We start from the raw sequence: 27380 nt of genomic DNA on the forward strand, positions 1-27380 counted from the left end.
AAATTTTATTTAACTGTAGTTTTGAATGAGAAATATCAAAGCCCAATTGAATCCATGTATAGGACCCTTAAGCCTCATCTACACGCGTAGATGAGGCTCCGATCCGGCGGCTCGATTAGCCGCCGGATCACCTCTTCCGCATCCCCGCGCGTACTCACCGTGTCCCTGCTCGCCCGCGCGTGCGTCGGATACGATTCCCCGCTCGTCCCCGCCGGCGCCGCTTATCTTCCTCTTGATTCGCTGCCATTGTCCCCTTGCGGGGAGCGAGCAGGGAATCGGCGGTGGGGAGATCCATCCTGTCGGATCTTATCAATCGAGCCGCATCAGCGGTTCGATTGATAAGGAACATCGGAGCCTCATCTACACGTGTAGATGAGGCTTTACAATCAGTGAAAGATATTTTTCAATATTAGAATTGCTTGAAATGTTAATTGAGAAAAGATTTTTTACATGGACGAATAGTGTGGCCAGCTTTACTCAACCTGGCCGGGATGTAATTAGACTTAATAGGGCCCCCCTGCAAAAATGATGACATGGGCCCCCTTGGTCCCCGAACCCTACATGATTGGGAGCCAGCGAATGGCAGCAGGGAGTGTTCTGCTGTGAAGCAGTGTCTTGAAGCAGGAAAATATTACAGGCGATCCCGCTGCTTGCTACTCTGCATGGCCGGAGGGGACAGTTTTTGTGAGCGAAAGGGAATTTTTTTGCTAATTGGCTGCACTTACGGATGGGGAGAGGGAGGAGGAGGGGCCCCAAAACCTCTGGGCCCCCCCCTGTGATGTCAGGGGTTGTAGGGATGATTGCTATGCCCATGACACCTGGCCAAATCAGTCCATTTAGTAGGATTGTTTTACTAGCTTAAAACAGTGAAAAAATAGGCCTACAAAATGATCACGTCTATGGAGTCCTTTTGCCATTACAGCTGCAGAACTGACTGTGTTATCTTTCAAAATAAGGTATCTAAACTTAAGGGGAACCCGAGGTAAGTGTGATATGGAGGTTGAGGGAACCCGACGTAAGAGAGATATGGAGGCTGCTGTATGTATTTCCTTTTTTTAAGTCAATATTTTTTATTAGAAAAAATGTGTTTGTTTTGTTTGTAACATTTGTTGAACAGTCTCAAACTAAGTGACATAACTATAGTGACCTTTAGGGCCTGCTCCTCCTCTTTCTGCAGAGTAGCACAGCGGAGCAGTTTAATATTTACCTGCTCCAGTGTTGCTAAGGGTCTCCTCTGTTCTTCCCAGCAACCGCACCACTATGCTGCATACTTCTGTCATCTGAATACATCACGTGATCAGGAGCTGGAGGTATGGAAGTACAGAGTGTGCAGCTGCTGGGAAGAACAGAAGTGACCCGACGCATCGCTGGAGCAGGTAAATATTACATTGCTCCGCTGCTCTACTCTGAAATGTAGGTAGATGGTGTAGAGGGAGGGGGAAGTTTGTTGGTGTTTGCGTTATACCAGCCACATGAGTGGGTTCTGATTCCAAGAGGGGACCCTATGCTACTTTTGCTGGGGGGGGTCTCGTGGGTTGTTGCTGCCAGTGTTTTAACCAGACAGTGTTTTAACCAGAAACTGTCACCGCTGTGCTCCTCTGGATTGGAAGGCAGTGGGCTGTTGTTCTTTTACTGCCTACAATGATGCACATTTGAAGCTCTTGAGAACCACATAAAATGGCAAGAAGGGCCACATTCGGTCCGTGGGCCTTGAGTTTGACACTTGTGTTCTAGACTGTCTGAGATCGCTTATAGAAAGAGTTGTAAAATGGCAATAGATGGATGAGAAAAGAGCTGTGGCTGGTGTATAAGCATTGCACATTTGTTACTTCAAAAAGAAAAATCATATCCTAAGTTATATAGAAGCAGCGTGATGTTCTAAATTCTGATATTGCTTCTTGCTGACTTTACTGACATTCCAGCAGGATGGCAGTGATGTCTTCTAATGCAGTATGAATAAATCTGTCATGTTTTTACACTGCCGCTGAGATGTGACATTTTAATATCACTTACCTTGACAGATGATCAGTATTTTCTGTGGAGAAGAAAATGACTGCTAGGGGGCGCATTGAGCACGTTATTTATAAATCTTAATTATTGCAAAATTACCATAGTTTCTTACTCACATCACACATTTACTGTAAATCTGCCACAGGTTCGCCACAATTTCCTGATGTACATTCAGAATTTTATATACCACGGTTTTATAATTAGGCGCTATTTGGAAAATGATGTGCTGCGCACTTAAGTGATGATTAGTATCCCATAACACTGCGCATTTGTAAATTACCCATGAACAGTATCTAGATGCAGTTCCACTTGTAACATTTACATCCTATTCTTATCTTGTTTTTTATGTACATAACAAAGGAGATTTGCTTAGCAGGTTAGGTCACCACTGCTTGCACAAGTAACCTTTCCTGAAAGGCCAATAGTCTATAGGTGCGAACACACACACTACAGAAGCCAACGTCCGGTCCGTCAGACCCTCCCGCCGGGCGGACTTTCAGCAGACAGTGCGTGTGTACGCACTGTCGGCGGACTGATAAGGCTGTTCCTGAGCGATCCGCTGAGCGTACACACGCATTACTGTCTGCTGAAAGTCCGCCCAGCAGGAAGGTCCGACAGACCAGTCGTTGGCTTCTGTAGTGTGTGTGTACGCACCTTATGCCAAACGGATCAGTCTACCGACCGCTTGTACTCACGTGCAACTGTTGGCAGAACGACCACCCTGCGGGAGGGTCTAACGGACCCGTCGTTTGAAAAAGTATGGCGTGTGTACACACCTTTAAGTAAAGCTGTTTACAGACCTAAGGTGGGTGTGTGGATGTACAATAACTGTGGCCATTAACGTAAGTGCATCGATCATTAGGCCTCAGTTCGAGAAATTAGTGCTGTACGGACACACTGTTCAGGCTTAGAAAAGATGTGTGTGCTGTTCAGTGGAAAGAGGAAGGATCGTGTGGAGGCAGTAACAATACACTGCGCATGTTCATTGGAGTCATTATGGAATAGCTAAATTAGCTAAATAGCTAAACAACTTCAGGGAGCAGCTGTACCCATGCTAGATTCCTAAGCCTGGCTCACACTTTCAATTATGATTGACCAATTCTTGACCAATTTTACCTCCTCCATCCTGTATTAGTTTACCTACATAATTTGCTTATAGGATTCAATACCTATCGATGCTCATACTACATGGAGATGGTAAAATTGGTCAGTGATTGGCCAATTATAATTGAAAGTGTGTGCCAGGCTTTACCCGAGACGATCCTCGAATGACCGCATTGACCAAAGATTGTCTAGGATGTGTCTGAGGCTTTAAGCTATATACAGATGCCAGATTGTTACTAAACAAATGATATAAATGACTGCTATAGCTCAGCATGTTGTTCACGCTAGGAGTGCTTTAAAGCATCTATTAAAAGTTAGAGCAGAGCAAAATTATTTATAGAAAAAAAGAAAAAGGCTTATCAATAAAACAAAAGAGTTCACAGTATAAAAATAAAAGACCCCCCCACCCTGGTAGTGATCACTTTGGCAGACATGTCACTAGAACAGTTAAAATTTACTTCACATCATAAACTAGTGGCATTTACACTCTATTTACATTTTTATTTTTTTTTAATGATGATGGTGTTAAGCTTGGAGGTGTAATCTCCACAGTCAGCATGCAACACATAAGCTGACGTGAAGGAGGTACACACACTAGCACAAGGAATCAGGATATCCCCAGTTTAGTGGAGGAGAGGACTGACTCCAATAGGAGATTGTGGTGCACAGAGCCGGTGCAGATCCGAACAGCCACAAACAACACTTTCGTAATAACGTCTCAGCGCAAAGTAGCGCTGAGCGCATAAACCAGGACTGAGGAGATCAGGACAGGTAGACAGAATGAACGCTTGCTTAACTAGCCACTACTTAGTGACAGCAAGCGTCCACAATAAAACAGACTGGAATGAGGTAGCCAATGCGTTTGCAGCGATGGCGTGCCTCACAAAGACAGGACAGGATAGTCAGGAAATAGCAGGATCAAGATAGATGAATGTAACACAGATAAATATACAATAAGTATGATTTCCTAGCGTATTACAATTACAGCTATCAATGAAACTATTTGTAACGTCTGACTATCATATGTATATATCGGCAATGAACCGATATATGACATAAGCAGGAACTCTGACTAAGACTGGAGTAATACAAGGAACAGGACTCAGAAGGATTCACTATCTCTTCGCAGAGATGAACGCAATCCACAAACAGGACCAGGAACAGGATACTACCTCAGCACGGGTGCTCACGATACGCGCAAACTACCAAAGCGTGCTGGAAGGCTGACTGACTGAACACAGGAAATAAACAGTTCGTGTACGTATATATCAGCGACACTGATGTATCAACGTAACACGAATACAAAGAAAATAACAAAATGCGCAAGTATGCGTATATATTGGCGATGAACCAATATATGACACAAGACAAGCAGAGTAACAACTTCTAGAACAAGAGCAGAACTAGGAGGACTCGCTGACCCCTTCGCAGGAGTCAGCGCAGTCCACACGGACTAGGAACGAGGTGGGGCACGGGCAGAGTAACAGACAGAATCTGAGACTATGGTAGCCCATCAAGCATTGCAGGAAGCAGTTCTTTATACTGAGGTCATCCAATGGGAGCAGACCTGCAGATTCCCACACAAGTGAATGGTAATTAATCACAGGCTGACAGCAGGAAAAGGCAGACAATGATATGCAGCCTGCAGGAAAGGGATTGCCCCTCCATTGCAGCAGACAATGTTTGTTTACACAAAAGCATATTAAACTGTCATTAACTTTAGAGCGACTGCAGATGGAATCAGCAACTAGTTTAAGTGCAAACCAAACTATGCAAGAAAATGTATGTAATGACATCAGAACTGCTTGGTTTACAATACCACTGCAGCCAGCAGTAAACGCTGCAGACATGATCATAACATTACCCCCCCCCCCCCCCCTAAAAGCGGATACCAGACGCTTTTCAAAACTGAAATTCCCAACAAAACAATCTGACTGATAATTCATGATGACCGGGACAGCCCGGCAAGACCAAATTCCAGAATCAGTCCCCACAAGACTGGACCCATCAGAACCTACAGAACCATGCCCGTCAGCACTACAAGCCTCAGTGTGATACCCATCAGAACCACGACTTCCAGAAAAAAAACCCCAGAAACTCTCTGAGCGATACCCACCGCCTTCCCGGGACTGTCCAAAAACGCCAAAGCCTTTGCAATGCCCACCGGAACTGTCCCTACCAACACAAAACCCACCGTTGAACCAGTCCAAGGTACCAGGACAAGTTTCCTCAGAGATCTCCCAGAACACTTGGAAGCTCCAAAGAGATCCCCACAGGTCAGAACGCCCCTTAGGCTCACATGGAGAACCATCAAGAACCCCTATGGAACCCAGGGCAACTCTAGAGTCAGGGTCACAAGGACAAACATCAAGATCAGGGTTTTTAGGGACCAGAACCATCTCCGGGCATGCAGGCCAACCGGCAACATCAGAACATGTCTCCACTAGGGAAGCGTGTGAGCACGCCAACACAGACACACTTGGGCACTCTGGCATACGAAGCACATCTGGGCACACCGGCACAAGAGAGACTTCTGGGCATGTCAAGGAACTGCGAACCTCAGTCAGTCAAGGTAGGACCGAAACCAGGACTGGGCAAAAAAAAAATCATCATGACTAGACTTCACAGTTACTGGATTCTCACTAAAAAATGCAGGATCAGACTTAGATGTCTCTGATTCCAGCAAGGTTATTAACAAATCATGTTCAGGGGCATTTACAAGACAGGACAAATCTTCTGATGTATGCACCGAACTAGACAGGGTTCCCATAACTTCTTCTGGACTAGACAGAGACTCATCAAATACACTGGATTGGAGCTCATGAAGGGCTGCAAAACAAGTCAGTAGTGCAGCAATCCCCACTGAACTAGGCAAAACTGAGTAACTCACTGGACAGAAAGGGGACTCTGGAACTTCTGCCACACCGGCCAGAGAACCAGAATTTTCCAGGATACAGGGCTGGGTTTCAGAAACACTCATTAACCCGGACTGAAATTCTGAGATTTCTATTATTTTTTCCAGCGAGTCAGAATTATCCATGTTACAGGGCAAGACTTTTGAAACATTCAGAGGACAGGGCTGGAGTTCCTCGGCTGTTACAACACTAGAGAGGGACTCAACAACATTGGTTAAATCAGACTGTGTACAGGGCAAGGTATCTAACACACTTGCTGACGAGGACAATATTTCAATGGCTTCTGCTTCGCTGGGCAGAAATTCATCAAGTTTTATTAGAGCAGACTGTAATTCCAAAACAGCTGCTAGACAAGTGAATATTACTGCAACACCAACTGAGGTAAGCAGTGCCTCAGACTCCTCTGCTAGAGGGTTTGAAGTATCCAAAGTACTGGGTGAAGCATAAGACTCTGTGACCACAGCTTCACTGGACAGGATCACTGAACAGTCCATATTGCAGGGCAAAACCATGGAAGCACCTGCTGGACAGCATAATGATTCTGTGACCTGAGTTTCATTGGAGAGATCTACTGCACAATTCATGGTACAGGGCAAGTTCACTGGAACATTTTCTGAACACGGTAATAATTCTGCGATTTCGGATTCACATAGCAGACGCTCTGAGTTATTCATGAAACTAGAGTGAGGTGTAGAAACAGGAAGATCAAAACACAATGTTTGCGCATCTGAATCACCATTCAATTGTGAAATTGGAAAATTCAGATGCTGGGGTTCTGAGGTTTCTGGACAGGATTGCTGGGACTCGGAAACTGATGTAGTGCATCTATTGGCATCTGCTGGATCAGACAGGAGTTGAACTTTATTAACACAGGTAATTTCTGCAGAAGTGTTTGCAGAGACAGACAAGATTTTTCTGGTGTCTGTTGCACTGAACAAAGACTCATGAGTACTGGCTAGGCTGGACTCAGAAGTCAGCAGGACCTCTGGATTCTCTGCTGAGAAATTTGTGCAGGGCAAAGTTAAGAAAGTATCAGTGGCTTCTGTTTTACTGGGAAGTAACACTGAGTTATCCATGGTACAGGGTGGAGTTACAGGAACATTCACAAAACATGGCAGGGACTCAGTAACTGGAGAAGTGGGACAGTCTCCAATTGACAGTGTGTCTTCCCTGGTATCAACTGATTGAATCGCATAAAAATCGTCCAAAATCATTTTCCACACATCGATCAATGGAGCCACAAAGTCATACCCACACACACCAGTTTGTGTTGGGCGAACATCTAGATGTTCGGGTTCGGGCCGAACAAGCCGAACATGGCCGCGATGTTCGGGTGTTCGACCCGAACTCCGAACATAATGGAAGTCAATGGGGACCCGAACTTTTGTGCTTTGTAAAGCCTCCTTACATGCTACATATCCCAAATTTACAGGGTATGTGCACCTTGGGAGTGGGTACAAGAGGGAAAATTTTTTTAGCAAAAAGAGCTTATAGTTTTTGAGAAAATCGATTTTAAAGTTTCAAAGGGAAAACTGTCTTTTAAATGCGGGAAATGTCTGTTTTCTTTGCACAGGTAACATGCTTTTTGTCGGCATGCAGTCATAAATGTAATACATATAAGAGGTTCCAGGAAAAGGGACCGGTAACGCTAACCCAGCAGCAGCACACGTGATGGAACAAGAGGAGGGTAGCGCAGGAGGAGAAGGCCACGCTTTGAGACACAACAACCCAGGCCTTGCATGAGGACAAGAAGCGTGCGGATAGCAATTTGCATTTTGTCGCCATGCAGTCATAAATGTAATACAGATGAGAGGTTCAATAAACAGGGACCGGAAACGCTAACCCATCACAGATGTTCATTGTTCATGTTACTTGGTTGGGGTCCGGGAGTGTTGCGTAGTCGTTTCCAATCCAGGATTGATTCATTTTAATTTGAGTCAGACGGTCTGCATTTTCTGTGGAGAGGCGGATACGCCGCCGATCTGTGACGATGCCTCCGGCAGCACTGAAACAGCGTTCCGACATAACGCTGGCTGCCGGGCAAGCCAGCACCTCTATTGCGTACATTGCCAGTTTGTGCCAGGTGTCTAGCTTCGATACCCAATAGTTGAAGGGTGCAGATGGATTGTTCAACACAGCTACGCCATCTGACATGTAGTCCTTGACCATCTTCTCCAGGCGATCGGTGTTGGAGGTGGATCTGCACGCTTGCTGTTCTGTGTGCTGCTGCATGGGTGTCAGAAAATTTTCCCACTCCAAGGACACTGCCGATACCATTCCCTTTTGGGCACTAGCTGCGGCTTGTGTTGTTTGCTGCCCTCCTGGTCGTCCTGGGTTTGCGGAAGTCAGTCTGTCGGCGTACAACTGGCTAGAGGAGGGGGAGGATGTCAATCTCCTCTCTAAAGTCTCCACAAGGGCCTGCTGGTATTCTTCCATTTTGACCTGTCTGGCTCTTTCTTCAAGCAGTTTTGGAACATTGTGTTTGTACCATGGATCCAGAAGGGTATAAACCCAGTAATTGGTGTTGTCCAGAATGCGCACAATGCGTGGGTCGCGTTCAATGCAGTCCTAGGCCGAAGAGGTCATAGCCTAGGGTCACAAAAACCTGTTTATTGGGGCTATTTCAATGGTAGTGATGGTGACGTACATAAATCGCAGCAATGGCCGTTAGCAAAGTCTGAATCTCACGAAATGTCTCATGCAGGTAGAAGACATATTGTTAGACTTGGATTCCAAAGATGGGGTCCCTACATCTCTGCAAACCAGAGTTACAGGGGTCCAAAATTGGTAAAATCCCCCATAGGATTTCATTGGCTCCCTATTTCACTTTCCAAAATCTCACATCTTTTCAAAGGGCAATGGCTCAGCAGTACCAAATTTTCTAGCATTGTAGGGACCCTTAGGGGGAACATGACTGGTGAGTTTCGGGCCCCTAGGCCGAAGAGGTCATAGCCTAGGGTCACAAAAACCTGTTTATTGGGGCTATTTCAATGGTAGTGATGGTGACGTACATAAATCGCAGCAATGGCCGTTAGCAAAGTCTGAATCTCACGAAATGTCTCATGCAGGTAGAAGACATATTGTTAGACTTGGATTCCAAAGATGGGGTCCCTACATCTCTGCAAACCAGAGTTACAGGGGTCCAAAATTGGTAAAATCCCCCATAGGATTTCATTGGCTCCCTATTTCACTTTCCAAAATCTCACATCTTTTCAAAGGGCAATGGCTCAGCAGTACCAAATTTTCTAGCATTGTAGGGACCCTTAGGAGGAACATGACTGGTGAGTTTCGGGCCCCTAGGCCGAAGAGGTCATAGCCTAGGGTCACAAAAACCTGTTTATTGGGGCTATTTCAATGGTAGTGATGGTGACGTACATAAATCGCAGCAATGGCCGTTAGCAAAGTCTGAATCTCACGAAATGTGTCATGCAGGTAGAAGACATATTGTTAGACTTGGATTCCAAAGATGGGGTCCCTACATCTCTGCAAACCAGAGTTACAGGGGTCCAAAATTGGTAAAATCCCCAATAGGATTTCATTGGCTCCCTATTTCACTTTCCAAAATCTCACATCTTTTCAAAGGGCAATGGCTCAGCAGTACCAAATTTTCTAGCATTGTAGGGACCCTTAGGGGGAACATGACTGGTGAGTTTCGGGCCCCTAGGCCGAAGAGGTCATAGCCTAGGGTCACAAAAACCTGTTTATTGGGGCTATTTCAATGGTAGTGATGGTGACGTACATAAATCGCAGCAATGGCCGTTAGCAAAGTCTGAATCTCACGAAATGTCTCATGCAGGTAGAAGACATATTGTTAGACTTGGATTCCAAAGATGGGGTCCCTACATCTCTGCAAACCAGAGTTACAGGGGTCCAAAATTGGTAAAATCCCCCATAGGATTTCATTGGCTCCCTATTTCACTTTCCAAAATCTCACATCTTTTCAAAGGGCAATGGCTCAGCAGTACCAAATTTTCTAGCATTGTAGGGACCCTTAGGGGGAACATGACTGGTGAGTTTCGGGCCCCTAGGCCGAAGAGGTCATAGCCTAGGGTCACAAAAACCTGTTTATTGGGGCTATTTCAATGGTAGTGATGGTGACGTACATAAATCGCAGCAATGGCCGTTAGCAAAGTCTGAATCTCACGAAATGTCTCATGCAGGTAGAAGACATATTGTTAGACTTGGATTCCAAAGATGGGGTCCCTACATCTCTGCAAACCAGAGTTACAGGGGTCCGAAATTGGTAAAATCCCCCATAGGATTTCATTGGCTCCCTATTTCACTTTCCAAAATCTCACATCTTTTCAAAGGGCAATGGCTCAGCAGTACCACATTTTCTAGCATTGTAGGGACCCTTAGGGGGAACATGACTGGTGAGTTTCGGGCCCCTAGGCCGAAGAGGTCATAGCCTAGGGTCACAAAAACCTGTTTATTGGGGCTATTTCAATGGTAGTGATGGTGACGTACATAAATCGCAGCAATGGCCGTTAGCAAAGTCTGAATCTCACGAAATGTCTCATGCAGGTAGAAGACATATTGTTAGACTTGGATTCCAAAGATGGGGTCCCTACATCTCTGCAAACCAGAGTTACAGGGGTCCAAAATTGGTAAAATCCCCCATAGAATTTCATTGGCTCCCTATTTCACTTTCCAAAATCTCACATCTTTTCAAAGGGCAATGGCTCAGCAGTACCAAATTTTCTAGCATTGTAGGGACCCTTAGGAGGAACATGACTGGTGAGTTTCGGGCCCCTAGGCCGAAGAGGTCATAGCCTAGGGTCACAAAAACCTGTTTATTGGGGCTATTTCAATGGTAGTGATGGTGACGTACATAAATCGCAGCAATGGCCGTTAGCAAAGTCTGAATCTCACGAAATGTGTCATGCAGGTAGAAGACATATTGTTAGACTTGGATTCCAAAGATGGGGTCCCTACATCTCTGCAAACCAGAGTTACAGGGGTCCAAAATTGGTAAAATCCCTTATAGGATTTCATTGGCTCCCTATTTCACTTTCCAAAATCTCACATCTTTTCAAAGGGCAATGGCTCAGCAGTACCAAATTTTCTAGCATTGTAGGGACCCTTAGGGGGAACATGACTGGTGAGTTTCGGGCCCCTAGGCCGAAGAGGTCATAGCCTAGGGTCACAAAAACCTGTTTATTGGGGCTATTTCAATGGTAGTGATGGTGACGTACATAAATCGCAGCAATGGCCGTTAGCAAAGTCTGAATCTCACGAAATGTCTCATGCAGGTAGAAGACATATTGTTAGACTTGGATTCCAAAGATGGGGTCCCTACATCTCTGCAAACCAGAGTTACAGGGGTCCAAAATTGGTAAAATCCCCCATAGGATTTCATTGGCTCCCTATTTCACTTTCCAAAATCTCACATCTTTTCAAAGGGCAATGGCTCAGCAGTACCAAATTTTCTAGCATTGTAGGGACCCTTAGGGGGAACATGACTGGTGAGTTTCGGGCCCCTAGGCCGAAGAGGTCATAGCCTAGGGTCACAAAAACCTGTTTATTTGGGCTATTTCAATGGTAGTGATGGTGGCGTACATAAATCTCAGCCATGGCCGTTAGCAACGTCTGAATCTCACGAAATGTCTCATGCAGGTAGAAGACATATTGTTAGACTTAGATTCCAAAGATGGGGTCCCTACATCTCTGCAAACCAGAGTTACAGGGGTCCAAAATTGGTAAAATCCCCCATAGGCTTTCATTGGGCCTCCTATTTACCGTTCCAAAATCTCACACCATTTCAAAGGGCAATGGCTCAGCAGTGGAAAAACTCACCAGTCATGATCCCCCTAAGGGTCCCTACAATGCTAGAAAATTTGGTACTGCTGAGCCATTGCCCTTTGAAAAGATGTGAGATTTTGGAAAGTGAAATAGGGAGCCAATGAAATCCTATGGGGGATTTTACCAATTTTGGACCCCTGTAACTCTGGTTTGCAGAGATGTAGGGACCCCATCTTTGGAATCCAAGTCTAACAATATGTCTTCTACCTGCATGAGACATTTCGTGAGATTCAGACTTTGCTAACGGCCATTGCTGCGATTTATGTACGTCACCATCACTACCATTGAAATAGCCCCAATAAACAGGTTTTTGTGACCCTAGGCTATGACCTCTTCGGCCTAGGGGCCCGAAACTCACCAGTCATGTTCCCCCTAAGGGTCCCTACAATGCTAGAAAATGTGGTACTGCTGAGCCATTGCCCTTTGAAAAGATGTGAGATTTTGGAAAGTGAAATAGGGAGCCAATGAAATCCTATGGGGGATTTTACCAATTTCGGACCCCTGTAACTCTGGTTTGCAGAGATGTAGGGACCCCATCTTTGGAATCCAAGTCTAACAATATGTCTTCTACCTGCATGAGACATTTCGTGAGATTCAGACTTTGCTAACGGCCATTGCTGCGATTTATGTACGTCACCATCACTACCATTGAAATAGCCCCAATAAACAGGTTTTTGTGACCCTAGGCTATGACCTCTTCGGCCTAGGGGCCCGAAACTCACCAGTCATGTTCCCCCTAAGGGTCCCTACAATGCTAGAAAATTTGGTACTGCTGAGCCATTGCCCTTTGAAAAGATGTGAGATTTTGGAAAGTGAAATAGGGAGCCAATGAAATCCTATGGGGGATTTTACCAATTTTGGACCCCTGTAACTCTGGTTTGCAGAGATGTAGGGACCCCATCTTTGGAATCCAAGTCTAACAATATGTCTTCTACCTGCATGAGACATTTCGTGAGATTCAGACTTTGCTAACGGCCATTGCTGCGATTTATGTACGTCACCATCACTACCATTGAAATAGCCCCAATAAACAGGTTTTTGTGACCCTAGGCTATGACCTCTTCGGCCTAGGACTGCATTGAACGCGACCCACGCATTGTGCGCATTCTGGACAACACCAATTACTGGGTTTATACCCTTCTGGATCCATGGTACAAACACAATGTTCCAAAACTGCTTGAAGAAAGAGCCAGACAGGTCAAAATGGAAGAATACCAGCAGGCCCTTGTGGAGACTTTAGAGAGGAGATTGACATCCTCCCCCTCCTCTAGCCAGTTGTACGCCGACAGACTGACTTCCGCAAACCCAGGACGACCAGGAGGGCAGCAAACAACACAAGCCGCAGCTAGTGCCCAAAAGGGAATGGTATCGGCAGTGTCCTTGGAGTGGGAAAATTTTCTGACACCCATGCAGCAGCACACAGAACAGCAAGCGTGCAGATCCACCTCCAACACCGATCGCCTGGAGAAGATGGTCAAGGACTACATGTCAGATGGCGTAGCTGTGTTGAACAATCCATCTGCACCCTTCAACTATTGGGTATCGAAGCTAGACACCTGGCACAAACTGGCAATGTACGCAATAGAGGTGCTGGCTTGCCCGGCAGCCAGCGTTATGTCGGAACGCTGTTTCAGTGCTGCCGGAGGCATCGTCACAGATCGGCGGCGTATCCGCCTCTACACAGAAAATGCAGACCGTCTGACTCAAATTAAAATGAATCAATCCTGGATTGGAAACGACTACGCAACACTCCCGGACCCCAACCAAGTAACATGAACAATGAACATCTGTGATGGGTTAGCGTTTCCGGTCCCTGTTTATTGAACCTCTCATCTGTATTACATTTATGACTGCATGGCGACAAAATGCAAATTGCTATCCGCACGCTTCTTGTCCTCATGCAAGGCCTGGGTTGTTGTGTCTCAAAGCGTGGCCTTCTCCTCCTGCGCCACCCTCCTCTTGTTCCATCACGTGTGCTGCTGCTGGGTTAGCGTTACCGGTCCCTTTTCCTGGAACCTCTTATATGTATTACATTTATGACTGCATGCCGACAAAAAGCATGTTACCTGTGCAAAGAAAACAGACATTTCCCGCATTTAAAAGACAGTTTTCCCTTTGAAACTTTGAAATCGATTTTCTCAAAAACTATAAGCTCTTTTTGCTAATTTTTTTTCCCCTCTTGTACCCACTCCCAAGGTGCACATACCCTGTAAATTTGGGGTATGTAGCATGTAAGGAGGCTTTACAAAGCACGAAAGTTCGGGTCCCCATTGACTTCCATTATGTTCGGAGTTCGGCCATGTTCGGCCCGAACCCGAACATCTAGATGTTCGCCCAACACTACACGTGACCCGTTCGGCCAATCACAGCGCTAGCCGAACGTTCGGGTAACGTTCGGCCATGCGCTCTTAGTTCGGCCATATGGCCGAACAGTTTGGCCGAACACCATCAGGTGTTCGGCCGAACCCGAACATCACCCGAACAGGGTGATGTTCTGCAGAACCCGAACAGTGGCGAACACTGTTCGCCCAACACTAGGTTATAGGCAGACTTAATGCATGCATTCAATACTAATTCACTTTTTGCACTGTAAAATTGACAAAATGAACTTGAATCATTCTTCCATTCATTGACCAGAGCCTCCATCTCTCCTTTCTCAAATGGAGGATTCCAAGCATACTTAACAGGCAGATCACAGTTTGCAAATGTGGTTGTGGCAGAAACATACATTGGATTATTTAGCAGGCGATTGGCAGATTTCTTATTCTTAAGGATCTCCAATACCTGTAGCAAGTGTTGGACTGTAGTGTATGCAAATTTTTCTTGCTGCACGAATAGATTGATTTGTTCAATACTCTGTAATATATCCTCATAATCATACTCAGATAATTCTTTTAAACAAAAATCTTTATTTTCCCTAGCCAGTGATGCAAGTTCATTAGTAGTTTCATAAGTCCATTTAACTCCCCTGAAAGACAATTGCATTTCATTATCTGTTAATGGCAGAATCTCATTGCAGGTCTGATGCGCAGTCGCTAAAGATAACGATTCTGCAGATTGGACACGTTTCTTAGAACGTTTGCGTTTTGCCTTTGACCTTGCTGTTTTTGGTGATTTATTCAAAGCTGCAGGAAAATTATCAGTAACACTTTCTGCTTGCTGATCATTTTTGCAAGCAATTGAAGGAGCAGCTGATTGGCCTGCTGCCAGGAGTTTATTAAGAGGAAAAGGCAATGGATCTATGCGCAACCAATTGTGAATTACAAAAGCTATAAATTGCAAAGGACTTTGTCTAAACTGAGTGTGATCTAAGACATCGATTGCCCAATCAAAAAGTTTGCCCTTAAAAAGAGCACAAACGATCCAATCAGACCAGGTAGAAATTGCAGAAGCCCGAAAGTCGGGATTGGCCAGAACTTTAACCAATTCTGATATAAATTTGTCTGTAACTTCAGGACCAAGCTTTTCAAATTTTTTAAAGGAACAGGACCCCTGACAAACAGTGTCATAATTTCTGGAAATCCCCCCCACAATAGGGATTGGTAATGGGGCTACCATAATGTTAAGCTTGGAGGTGTAATCTCCACAGTCAGCATGCAACACATAAGCTGACGTGAAGGAGGTACACACACCAGCACAAGGAATCAGGATATCCCCAGTTTAGTGGAGGAGAGGACTGACTCCAATAGGAGATTGTGGTGCACAGAGCCGGTGCAGATCCGAACAGCCACAAACAACACTTTCGTAATAACGTCTCAGCGCAAAGTAGCGCTGAGCGCATAAACCAGGACTGAGGAGATCAGGACAGGTAGACAGAATGAACGCTTGCTTAACTAGCCACTATTTAGTGACAGCAAGCGTCCACAATAAAACAGACTGGAATGAGGTAGCCAATGCGTTTGCAGCAATGGCGTGCCTTACAAAGACAGGACAGGATAGTCAGGAAATAGCAGGATCAAGATAGATGAACGTAACACAGATAAATATACAATAAGTATGATTTCCTAGCGTATTACAATTACAGCTATCAATGAAACTATTTGTAACGTCTGACTAACATATGTATATATCGGCAATGAACCGATATATGACATAAGCAGGAACTCTGACTAAGACTGGAGTAATACAAGGAACAGGACTCAGAAGGATTCGCTATCTCTTCGCAGAGATGAACGCAATCCACAAACAGGACCAGGAACAGGATACTACCTCAGCACGGGTGGTAACGATACGCGCAAACTACCAAAGCGTGCTGGAAGGCTGACTGACTGAACACAGGAAATAAACAGTTCGTGTACGTATATATCAGCGACACTGATGTATCAACGTAACACGAATACAAAGAAAATAACAAAATGCGCAAGTATGCGTATATATTGGCGATGAACCAATATATGACACAAGACAAGCAGAGTAACAACTTCTAGAACAAGAGCAGAACTAGGAGGACTCGCTGACCCCTTCGCAGGAGTCAGCGCAGTCCACACGGACTAGGAACGAGGTGGGGCACGGGCAGAGTAACAGACAGAATCTGAGACTATGGTAGCCCATCAAGCATTGCAGGAAGCAGTTCTTTATACTGAGGTCATCCAATGGGAGCAGACCTGCAGATTCCCACACAAGTGAATGGTAATTAATCACAGGCTGACAGCAGGAAAAGGCAGACAATGATATGCAGCCTGCAGGAAAGGGATTGCCCCTCCATTGCAGCAGACAATGTTTGTTTACACAAAAGCATATTAAACTGTCATTAACTTTAGAGCGACTGCAGATGGAATCAGCAACTAGTTTAAGTGCAAACCAAACTATGCAAGAAAATGTATGTAATGACATCAGAACTGCTTGGTTTACAATACCACTGCAGCCAGCAGTAAACGCTGCAGACATGATCATAACAGATGGTGTCAGGAATCACCGTTTGCCTCTGCCCAGGTGGATCCTGAGGCAGTGCTCACTTCCGCAGCAACCAGTTCTGGTCTATTCAGTTCCCGCCCGCTTTACTCTTTGCTGAAGCTGTCCTTGTAGGAAGAGAAGCAGGAAGTGAGTTACCACCATTTAGTGGTGGCTTCAGCACTGCACACTGAATATCTGTGTCCCACCAGAAAATCCTTACGCATCTCAGATGGGTCTAATGCTGGGAATACACCGTACGCTTTTACCCCTGATAGATGGGTTCGATAGATAATTTCCAACATGTCCGATATTCCTTCTGGTCGTTCTTTGGCTTGATTTTTCATAGTAGTGAATGGAAAAAGATAAGAAAATCAAGCGCGAAAAACGATTGGGTGGAAAATCAAGCGGGAAAACGTATCGTGTGTACCCAGCATTACTGCCCTTCTCATAAAGCTCTCTTCTTCAGTGCTAATGCATATCTCCCAACTTATTGAGATAAGAAAGAGGGACATTTTAGTTTTATCATTCAAACCACACTGGTCCTTTCTATCATCATTAGTTTTTCTACATTTTAACATTTCAAAATAAGAAATAGATCCATTTAGTTGTTAGGAATAAAATATATTATATATATTTACATAGATTTGTACATCAGTCCAGAAAGAAGGACAAATTAAGAAAAAAGAGGGACAGACGGATTTGGTTCCCAAAGGGAGATATGCTGATGTCAGCTGCCTGTTCTGCTAGACTGTGCTCTCTGACATATTGCTGTAACTGATCCTCTGAATTTCTGATAAATGATCTTCCATGTATGAACCCTGACTTCTATCTAATAACAAGTGTGTCTGGCCTTCTGGATTATCTGCTGACTGTGCTGTGTATAAAAGATCGCAGAGGAGATTGGTCTATAGGACTTGTAGAGAGATTGGTGTTCATCAGGGGATTCTTTCAAATGAGTATAGATTTGTGCATGATTTGCATGTTTGTGAAAAAAAAAAAAGTGAAATATTTGCATGAGCTGTCATTCTATGCCTATTCAGGTTCAACCATAGGACACATCCTACAGCTATCTAGCCCCTCTACTGTGTTTGGTGGCAATATGCAGGGGCATAGCAATAGGGGATGCAGAGGTTGAGACCGCATCAGGGCCCTTGGGCCAGAGGGGCCCCAAAGGGCCATCCCTCAACTGCAGTATTAGCTCTCTATTGGCCCTGTGCTCATAATAATCACTTCTATAGATGCTTTGAATAGTAGTGATCATTAACAAACTGTTCACCATCCTCTTCTTGCACCTCTGACACTGTAGTTGCCATTGGCAGGTTTTGGTGCCCCATATCAATTGTTATGTATAGAGTTCTTGGGGGGCCCCAATGTAAAACTTGCATCGGGGCCCATAGCTCCTTAGCTACACCACTGGCAATATGTATTTGTAGATCTTTGAAGAACAGCAGTCTGAACTGCCAGATCAGTTCATTGTTCTCCAGTTCGTGTCGACCCTCTGTCCCCCTCCTTAGCAACAGAACATATCACTAGCCTAGAGGCTAGCGACATATCTGTACAGTATTGGGCCCCGAACTGTCACCAGATGGGTCGCGTCCTTATTCCTGCAGGTGACGGTACTCGTGCATGTGTATGCACTTTCAGTGTGAGTTATAAAACATGGCACCCAACAGTATTAAGGGCTCATTCACACTACAGAACGCATGCACGAATGCGATTTTGTGCATGGGCTGCCATCGCACAGTCATCACATGGAATTCACGTTATGGTGCGCTAAAGCATAGACAACGGCAGCTGTACCCATCGGGGAAACGTATGCATTGTGCGATAAAATGTTCCCAGATGCGTTACAATGTAATGCATGGGAACTAGTGTGAACAATAACATGGAAGTCTATGGACTTTCATGTTGCCATATGGATCTTACACAATGTGCATTGTGTCAAAGCTGACAGCGCAGCACATAGTGTGAATGAGCCCTTGTGCTTCAGCCCTCACCCTTTAGCTTAGTTTACAACTGCTGGCAGTACCTACCAGAGTAGTGACTTCTCATAATACAGCCATGAAATGATGATCTTTTACTGGCAGTTGTACAGCATAGGACTGTGCATACTGGAGGCTAGTGTCTGTTTATAAATTCTTTTCATGCAGCCTTACCCTTTGTGTTCTTTCTCGTCTTTGAAGCATTTGTGTTCTATTATTGCCTGTGAACTTCCCCCAGGTCTGTTTCCATTGTAGCTGCCAATACAGGTGCACAGGGCTGGAGTTTGTGGCTGGATAGTGTACTGGTTAAAGTAAAACTGAAGTGGAAAAAATCAGTCACAAACTCACCTATGTAGAGGAAAGGCTCTTGATCTTATAGAGCCTTCCCGTTTTGCTCACAGTCTCCTCGTTCCAGCGTCCTGTTGCACGTATTCGACTTACTGGTTGAATACACCTTTGAGGATCCTCTGAAGTCTTCAAAAGCACACACGTCCCCGAATGCTTCTCAAGACAGCCTGCTTTGTACTGCGGAGCCTTCCCTCTCCACAGGTAAGTATCTGATTTTTTTTTTAATTCACTACAGATTGCTTTAACCTTTTCGCAGCCCTGTCTGAGTTGTCTCGTTTTAGACAAATCGTGGCATTGAATCTGCTGCCGGCTAAACTCTGCTGCCTAATGACGCCATGTAAAGCAGGTGGCAGGGAGCTGTCAGTTACCTGTCTGGACGGTTCGATCGGCTTTCTTCTGCTCTCTTTCACTAATGGCAGTGCTGCAATGCCGCCATCATCTTCTGGCTTTTGATCACAAGAGATTGAGGCTCAGAGGATGGTGTCAACTCGATGGCGGGAGAGGGGTGATGGAAGAGACTCCTCCATCACCCCTCTTTCACCACCGGGCGGCGATGCAACACAGACACCATCCTCTGGGCCCTGATCACGTGTCATATCATGTTTTTGGAAGCCAGAAGATGATGTCGTCAGCATTGCAGTGCTGCCATGGGTGGAGGAGAGGAGAAACCGATTCAGCCGTCAGAACAGGTAACTATGACAGCTCTCTGCCACCTCTGCATAGCTTACCTGGCTGGGGAGGGCACACTTCCTCAGCAGCAGGAAAAATGTGGCACTGCAGCCACATATCATTTTACTATATGTGGCTGCTAAACTTCCTAGTGGCGTAGCAATAAGGGGTGCAGAGGTTGCAACCACACCAGGGTCCTTGGGCACCAAACAAATTTGAATGACTTATCTATTTATACATGAGTTCCATTATATGTAAAGCTTGCATCCAACAAATCCTTTAAGTCAAAGAATAAAGGGCCCCATATATTACTCAGTTTGTGACGTCAATATCTGACAGATTTGATCATAATGATCGAATCTTCCAAGGTGGCTGCCCAATCGTAATTTCTATTGATTTCCAGCTGATATTAACCCATTCGCGTTCCGTCGTTTTCACGTGAGAAATGTTCACCTCCCATTCATTAGCCTATAACTTTATCACTACTTATCACAATGAACTGATCTATATCTTGTTTTTTCCGCAACCAATTAGGCTTTCTTTGGGGGGTACATTTTGCTAAGAGCCACTTTACTGTATATGCATTTTAACAGGAAGAATAAGAAAAAAATGGAAAAATTCATTATTTCTCAGTTTTCAGCCATTATAGTTTTAAAATAATACATGCCTCCATAATTAAAACTCACATATTGTATTTGCCCATTTGTCCCGGTTATTACACCGTTAAAATTATGTCCCTATCACAATGTATCGCGACAATATTTTATTTGGAAATAAAGGTGCATTTTTTCCATTTTGCATCTATCACTATTTACAAGTTTAAAATAAAAAAAATATAGAAATATTTCATCTTTACATTGATATTTAAAAAGTTTAGACCCTTAGGTAAATATTCACATGTTTTTTTTTTTTATTATTGTAATGTTTTTTTTTTTTTATAGTAAACATTTTATTTGGGTAGTTTTGGGATTGTGGGAGGTAAACAATAGATTTAGAATGTAAATGTGTGTTAATTTTTTTTTTTTTTTTTTACTTTCAGTTGTAGTATTACTTTTTGGCCACAAGATGGCGGCCATGAGTTTGTTTACATGACGTCACTCTAAGCCTAACACACGCTTAGAGTGACGCATCGGAGAGGGAACAGCCAGAAAAAGCACAGCTTCCGAGAGAAGCTGTCGCTTTTTCAGCGGGGGAGAGGAATCAGTGATCGGGCACCATAGCCCGATACATTGATTCCGTGGCTACCGAATCCGCGGCCGGGAGTGCGCGTGCACGCGCGCGATCGGCCGCGGTAGCGCGCATGGCTCCTGGACGTAGTTTCTACGTCCAGGAACGAAAATAGGTTAATCAAAACAATCAATCCGACATGCTGGAAAGATCTCGCTCAAAAGGGTTCAGTTTGCTGCATGAGGTCCAATTTCCCGATGACCAACGGACCCCGAATGGTCCCCCCATGTGTAATGTGCACCCCCAGTAATGTAATGTGTATCCAAGCAGGCTCACCTATCTGCCAGCATGTCTCCTCCAGTGAACCGAGTCTTCTCTACATCACCGCCAAGCATCTGTACCACATGACTTGAAGGCATATACGAGGTAATGCATGTGCCGTCAGGTCAGAGGGTTTAGGCATCCCTGAAGGCGATAGAGAGAAGATTGGGAAAACTGGAGGAGGCATGCGGATGGACAGGGGAGCCCAGGGGGAAAACATTGCATCACCAGGGGGTACACACACATTACATGGAGGGGGGACTTGATAGGCACAGCAGGCAGAGGCGACAGCACTAGTATGAACGATTTTTCTTAGATTTCATAATGAATCAAATAGAAACATCAATTCGAAATCTGTGTGCAGTGTGTGTGCAGGTAATAGATCCCTCTCTGATCAGATTCCATCCCAGCCTGGGCACTATCTGCTTGGAGTTTGTATGTTCTCCCCGTGCCCACGTGGGTTTCCTCCAGGCACACCGGTTTCCTCCCACATCCCAGAAACATACAGATAGGTTGATTAGCTTCCCCTACACTACACAATACATACATAGACATATGACTATGGTAGGGATTAGATTGTGAGCCCCTCTGTGGGACAGGTAAAACTATTGGGAAAATTGTAAAATTTTAAATACGTGTAAACCTATACAAAGTACATTTCTTCCAGAGTAAAATGAACCATAAATGACTTTTCTCCTATGTTGCTATCACTTTCAGTAGGTAATGGAAATCTGACAGAACCGACAGGTTTTGGTCTAGCCCATCTCCTCATGGAGGATTCTCAGAGTTATCTTTTATTTTCAAAAGCATTTGATCCATCCAGCTGCTAGGAAAGTGTGCAGCGAGCAGGAAAGCTCCTTTTCAGGGAATGTCTTTATAAAGAATGCTGAGCATCCCCCATGAAAAGATGGACTAGACCAAAACCTGTCGGTTCTGTGAGATTTCTACTACCTACTGTAAGTGACAGCATCATAGGAGAAAAGTAATGTATGGCTCATTTAAATGTGGAAGAAATGCTCTTCTTATTTGTATGTGTTTACATTTCTTTCAAATGTTAATTGTTTTGCGATACTGGTCATTTAAGTGACCGTATACACTGTACAGCTCTGTGGAAGATGTCGGCACTATATAAATACTAAAAAATAATATCTAATGGCTGATCTGGTGGCCATCAAGTAGTGTAGTGTAGTGGGAGACAGGTATATTTTCTACTGGCTTCAGAACTCTCAGTAAACAAACATCCCACAGCCAGCAGTTAAGATGTCACCACCTGTGATTAACCACTTGACAACCAGGGTAATTTCCAGTGATCGGTGCTGCGTGGGCTCTACAGCCCGCAGCACCGATCAGGAGTGCAGCAGGGCGATCAGACTACCCCCCTTTTTTCCCCACTAGGGGGATGTCCTGCTGGGGGGGGTCTGATAGCCGCCGGCTGCTTGCGCTTGCGGGGGGGCTCTTCAAAGCCCCCCTCCGCAGCGCTTCCTGGCCTTCTTCCCCTTCCCTCCCTCTCCCTCCTTCTGTGAGCGGCGCAGGACGGAATTTCGTCCTACGCCTGATAGGATAGGCTTCTGCCTATCATATGCCGGCGATCCCCGGCCAATCAGAGGCCGGGGATCGCCGATCTACGTCACGGCGCTGCTGCGCAGCAGCGCCGTGTGATGTAAACAGCGGGGATTTCTTCCCCGCGTGTTTACATTTTGCCGGTGAGCCGCGATCGGCGGCTCTCCGGCTGTTCACGGAGACACCCTCCGTGAACTGACATGGAAAGGCCGCTCCCATGGTAACCCGCAGACGACCAGTTTACGCCAATCGGCGTTAGCTGGTCGTCAAGAGGTTAATTGCAGTATGTGAATCGGAGTGAGAAAAGATTTTCACAGTAGGCAAACACTGACTAAACCCCTTATGAATGAATATTGTAAAACAAAAAAATACATGTAAACACATAGAAATAAGAAGTGCATTTCTTTCACAGTAAAATAAGCCATAAATTACTCCTCTCCTAGGCAGGGCCGGCCTTAGGTTTAACAGCGCCCTGAGCGTAACTAGATTTTGGTGCCCCCCCCCCATTCATCCTCTTCACGCCCATGTGCAAGATCCCCTTTAGTGTATATAGGCAGATCCCCCCCCCCCCTTTAGTGTATATATAGGCAGATCCCCCCCCCCTTTTAGTGTATATAGGCAGACCCCCCCCCTTTTAGTGTATATAGGCAGATCCCTAGTATATTGGCAGCCCCCCCCCCTTTAGTGTATATAGGCAGATCCCTAGTATATATAGGCAGATCCCCCCCCCTTTAGTGTATATAGGCAGATCCCTAGTATATATAGGCAGATTCCCCCTCCCCCCCCCCCCCTCCTTAGTCTATATAGGCAGATCCCTCCCTTTTAGTACATATAAACAGATTCCCCCTTTTAGTGTATATTGCTAGAAAGTTAAATAATGTATAGTATACAAGCAGATCCCCCTTTAGCATATATAGGCACCCCACCCGGGAGTCAGTTGGGGAATCTTACTTTTCTGCTTGTAGCTGGGGACAGAAGATGGCCAGGAGTCAGGAGTGACAAGCAGGTCTCTCTCTGATTAGTGTGCAGCGCAGACATTGCCTGTGAGCAAGGGGCGGCGCTACTGGCACGCACGGCTCACACAGACTCACACAGGCTCACTCAGAGTCTTCACCCCCAGCGGCACCAGGGAGTGGAGATACCACTCGCAGCAGCCATAGACAGACCCAGAGCCTGCAACCAGCAGGTAGAAATGCGGCCAGGGCCAGTTGAATGCACATCACGTGCGCCCCCTGGAAGCCGGGCGCCCTGAGCAACCACTCCAGTCGTTCAGGTCAAAGGCCGGCCATGCTCCTATGTTGCTGTTACCTACAGTAAGTAGTAGAAAACTGACATTACCGACAGGTTTTGGACTAGTCCATCTCTTCATGGGGGATTCTCAGCATGGCCTTTATTCTCTATAAAAATACTCCCTGAAAATGATTTATACAGTGATGCTGGCCAACCTCCATGCTCGCTGCACATTTTTTTGGCAGTTAGATGGAGCAACTGCCATTCGCTAAGTGCTTTTGAAAATAAAGAAACCCCTGAGAACCCCCCTATGAGGAGATGGCCAAGTCCAAAGCCTGCTGGTTCTGTCAGATTTCTACTACTTACTGTAAGTGACAGCAACACAGGAGAAAAGTAATTAATGGCTCATTTTACTCTGGGAGAAATGTACTTCTTATTTGTCTATGTTTACGTGTATTTTAATTGTTAACATTTTCGCGATAGTGGGCCTTTAATTACCTTATTTTCATACGTTGGGGTTGATTACTGAAAACCTTGCCCATACATTATTGCCTATTCTTGAAATAAATGGAGATGACAGCATCTGGTTCCTCACGTCTGTCGTCTCTCCTCTCTAAAGGCTGCAGCTAAGCATTCAGGTGTGTATAGAAGTCAGATAGGAAATTGCCTTGAGAACATTTATTCTACGCTTAGCTGCACTCTACTCTCTTCTCATGGATTTCAGTGGTTTAAAATGTAAATTAATTGAGGCATAGTTTTTTTTGAATGCATTCAATCAATCAAACATTTTTTATGAATTATGTATAAAAAAGGTTTGAAAAAACATAGTACATGTGTGAATTCACAACATTCTATTTCTTTCTCCATTATCTCCTTAGAGTGAGTGTTTACCGTTTTAAAAAATAAAAAAGTTGTATACTCACCTAAGGAGAGGGAAGGCTCAAACCTAATGAGCCTTCCCTCTCCTCTCCCGGTGCCCGGTCCTGCGCAGGATCCCCCGTGGCAGTATTCGACCAGTTCGGTCGAATACTGCCACTTCCGCATGCCGAAGGGAGCTTTCGGAAGCCTTCAGGAGCCCTCTATGACGCACTCGCGCGTGCGTAGTATGGAGCCGCCCGTCTTCGGAAGCCCGAGTGCTCCCGAAGACCTCCGAAGTCCCTGCGGCGGCGGACGCGAACGGGGGAGCCAGCGCAGCACCGAGGGCACCGGGAGAGGAGAGGGAAGGCTCATTAGGACCGAGCCTTCCCTCTCCTTAGGTGAGTATCTGACTTTTTTATTTTTAATGTGGTACCCATTGGCTTTAAAGAGGAACTTCAGCCTAAACATGCATACTGTCATTAAGTTACATTAAAAGCAAGAAGTTTTAAACCAGGATGATACCATTTATTGGCTAACTAAAAATGAATAAAAAGTTACATTAGTTATGTTAATTAAAATAGATAGGTAATATAATCTCTTACCCACCCTGTTTTAAAAGAACAGGCAAAGGTTTGTGATTTCATGAGGGCAGCCATCTTTTTGGTTGAAAGGAGGTGACGGAGCATGAGACACAGTTCCAACTGTCCTGTGTCCTGATCACCCCTCCCAGTTGCTAGGCAACGTGAATAACAACATAAGAAACCCCATCATGCTTTGCATAGCATCAGGGGGAAAAAGCCCGGGCAGTTTTCTTTGATGGGGCGGAGCTTAGCTAAAAATCTTCCCTAACACACACACACACACACACATTTCCCCAACATATACACAGAGCTGGTGCACACCAAGCGTTTTTGGTAGTGTTTTCAATACCGCTGCCGTCTGTGAAAACACTTGGCTAATGTATCTCAATGGGATGGTGCACACCAGCGGATTGAGGTTTTTAGCAAACCGCAAACGTTGCTCCTGTAGCATTTTTGCAGTTTGCAGATGCGTTTCTGCCTCAATGTAAAGTACAGAAAAAGCTCAAACAGCTCTGAAATGCTAGATCAGAGCGGTTTTCCAGGCATTTTTGTTACAGTAGCTGTTCAGTAACAGCTTTACTGTAACAATATATGAAATCTGCTACACAAAAATGCTCCAAAAACCGCTAGGCATGTTTAGAAAATCTCTCTAAACATGCCTAGAATCGCTCTAAAAATCTGCTTCAAAAACCTCTAGTGTTTTGCAGATCTGCTAGAGGTTTTTGGTGTGCACTGGGCCACACTTAGGTTAACACTAGGGTACAAGTAACCTACTTGGTGGCTTGGGGCCTCACCCTCTGCAGGGGTGTCAGGCCTCCTTGCTGGGCTACCCTATTCTAGGCCTGCTGTGGGGATGCTCTTTGCTGCCTCCCCTCTGCCCTGAGTTGTGGCGACTGGGAACTCACATATCCACGGTCCAGCACCTCCTTAATTCTTCATGACACTTTTGGTCCATATTAACTTGATAGCAACATGCAGTTGGCTCCACCCACACCTGGGAGGCTGCCTGTGACACAAGGAGTGCATGTAGCTACTGAGAGACATTAGGAGGCTGCTGGAAGAGATTAGGAGGCTACTGGGAGAGATTAGGGGGCTGCATGTGGCTGCTGGGAGATATTAGAAAGTTGCAAACAGTTGCTGGGAGAGAGTAGGAGGCTGCATGTGGCTGTTGGGAGAGATTGAGAGGCTACTTGTTGCTACTGGGAGAGATTGTGAGGCTGCATGTGGCTACTGGGAGAGATTGAAGGGAAGGTTCAGGGACACCTTGAAAAAAATAAAAATCGATATCCACTTACCTGGGGCTTCCTCCAGCCCGTGGCAGGCAGGAGGTGCCCTCGCCGCCGCTCCAGAGGCTTCCGGTCGTCTTCGGTGGCCGACCCGACCTGGCCAGGCCGGCTGCCAGGTCGGGCTCTTCTGCGCTCCAAGGACGGGCTCTTCTGCGTCCCACGCGGGTGCGCTGATGTCATCGGACGTCCGCCGGGCTGTACTGCGCAGGCGCAGAACTACTGCGCCTGCACAGTACAGCCCGGCGGACGTCCGATGACGTCAGCGCGCCCGCGTGGGACGCAGAAGTGCCGGGCCTTGGAGCGCAGAAGAGCCCGACCTGGCAGCCGGCCTGGCCAGGTCGGGTCGGCCACCGAAGACGACCGGAAGCCTCTGGAGCGGCGACGAGGGCACCTCCTGCCTGCCACGGGCTGGAGGAAGCCCCAGGTAAGTGGATATCGATTTTTATTTTTTTCAAGGTGTCCCTGAACCTTCCCTTTAAAGAGACACTGAAGCGGAAAAAAAAATATGATATAATGAATTGGTTGTGTACTATGAATAATTTCTAGAAGATTAGCAGCAAAGAAAATATTCTCATACTTTTATTTTCAGGTATATAGTGTTTTTTCTAACATTGCATTATTCTATAATATGTGCAGATTACACAACACTCAGCA

The 27380-nt window shown here is 45.5% G+C and overlaps 1 protein-coding gene across 2 annotated transcripts in view; it reads left to right on the forward strand.

Annotated features, from left to right (window-relative positions):
• Nucleotides 1-27380, forward strand: part of CTXND2 (cortexin domain containing 2) — a 102400-nt gene that overhangs the window by 19884 nt on the left and 55136 nt on the right. The window contains exon 1 of one of the 2 annotated variants that reach the window (XM_068253269.1): nt 19203-19255. The exons of the other annotated variant lie outside the window; for it this stretch is intronic. The gene's annotated coding sequence lies outside the window, so the exon portion shown is untranslated. Of the gene's footprint in view, nt 1-19202; nt 19256-27380 lie in introns of those variants that run through there. 2 annotated transcript variants of the gene reach the window in all.

Source organism: Hyperolius riggenbachi, chromosome 9 (assembly GCF_040937935.1).
Source record: "Hyperolius riggenbachi isolate aHypRig1 chromosome 9, aHypRig1.pri, whole genome shotgun sequence".
Lineage (NCBI taxonomy): Eukaryota > Metazoa > Chordata > Amphibia > Anura > Hyperoliidae > Hyperolius > Hyperolius riggenbachi.